The sequence below is a fragment of the Petaurus breviceps genome, unplaced genomic scaffold (assembly GCF_028583685.1).
Source record: "Petaurus breviceps papuanus isolate PSGF00001 unplaced genomic scaffold, PetGlider_PUasm1.0 156, whole genome shotgun sequence".
Lineage (NCBI taxonomy): Eukaryota > Metazoa > Chordata > Mammalia > Diprotodontia > Petauridae > Petaurus > Petaurus breviceps.
In genome coordinates this window covers 9,215,804-9,217,474 of record NW_027185720.1, presented here as the reverse complement: position 1 = coordinate 9,217,474, position 1,671 = coordinate 9,215,804, and the positions used below count along the sequence as shown (strand labels likewise).

Below are 1,671 nucleotides of genomic sequence, written 5' to 3'. Positions count from 1 at the left end.
GCGGGGGATGGCGGCGGAGGGAAGGAGGAGGAGGAGACAGAAAAGGCGGCAGCTTGCTGCCGCAGCAGCCTCAGTTCTAGGGGCTGAAAAATCCCTTTGTTGTCTGAGTGTGACAGTTTGGGCATGATGCCAGGCTCTTTGGGATCAAGGAAGCTGGAGGATGGCTCTGGGGGCTTTCTCTTCCAGAGTGGGGGAGATTTCGGCTCCTGTTCCTCAGGTCTGCCTGGCCTTTTCACGAGGCATCCAGCACTCTGGATCATTGTCTCTGCCTTGAGGGAGAATTACTGCTGCTTGGCTGGGGCCCAGCTTTCTGAGATGTGCCACTAAGAAGCTTTGGAGGGGGAGAACGTGGGTGGCGATACAGCCCAGTGCGCAGGCAACCATCCTCCAGGCAAGCCTCTGGCCTGGCTGTTTCCTGGCAGCCTGGCTTTGGGGCTCTGGACTCGAAAGATCTGAGCCTGAATCCCACCTCTGACGCTCACTGGCTGTATGACCCCAGGGAAGTTGCTACCCTCTCTGAGCCTCAGTTTCCTCATTTGTAAAAGATCCCAGTAGTACAAGCATCAGAAAGATAGAAAAGAGTAATGGATGGAAAATGAGTCTGAGAGCTCTGCCTGTGTGACCCTGGGCTGGGCCTCTATTTCTTCCTTGTTAGCTTGAGGGAGGAGGGCAGATAATGGAGAGACAACCAGCCTTCAAGCCAAGAAGACCTGAGTTCAAATCCCAGCACAGATACTTAATAATTATAACCCTGAGCACCTCTCTGGTCTCTTCACCATTCTTCAGCCTCAGTCCCCTCACGTATAAAATGGGGATGATAATGTCCCATATCTCCCAGGGTTGTCCTGAAGATTGAATGAGATCACATATATACAGTTTTTCAAACCCTCAAGTGATGTAGCTATTGTCCTATGATCCTGTGCCTGTTTTTCGGAAATCTTAAATTATTATGAGTGCCAGTAATTGTTCATTTATTTCTATAATAAATGAATATTTAATAGGTACACTCTGAAGTATATAGCATAGTCCTGCAGTTCTAGTAGGATTCCTATTGCCAACCAAGGAGGAAACCAAGGTCCAGAGAGGTGCAGCAGCTTCCAAGGTCACACAGCTTAAGCTGAGTAACCTCGTTCTCCCAACCCTCCATTCCTTATATAGAACGGATGCCTATTGGCAGTCCCCCCACCTGTTCCTTCTCACCAGTGACATTTGAGGAGGCTCTCAACCCCAGGGTGTCTGTCTCTCCTTTGGCCTTTGAGGCTGCTCTTGGGAGATTTTCTGACTAAGCCCAGCCAGAACCAAAGGGCATTGCAGAGTCCTCTGGGAATTCCTGGCCCAGAGGCTCCATATTAATGAAAAAAACTCTGGGGACAGTGAAGGCCCCAGGAGGAAAAAGAAGGGGAGGGGAAAAGAATTGGAAGGAAAGGTAAGACCAAAATAAGACAAAGTAATGAACAGTGCATCTTGATATGGGGGAATGGAAGGTCGGGGAGAGGTGTCGAGGGCACAGGACTTGGAGCTAGAAGGAACCTCAAAAATTTAACAAATTTTCAAATTATCAAAAATTATCTTCTCTCTCTCCCTCTCCCTCTTCACCTCCTTCCCTCTTCTCTTTCTCCTGTCTTCTCTTCTCCTTTTTCCCCCATCTCCCTCTCTCCCTCTTTCTTCTCT

The 1,671-nt window shown here is 49.1% G+C and overlaps 1 long non-coding RNA gene across 2 annotated transcripts in view; it reads left to right on the top strand.

Annotated features, from left to right (window-relative positions):
- LOC138156617 (uncharacterized) overlaps positions 1-1,671 on the top strand; it is a 24,951-nt gene that overhangs the window by 1,402 nt on the left and 21,878 nt on the right. The window lies entirely within an intron of this gene.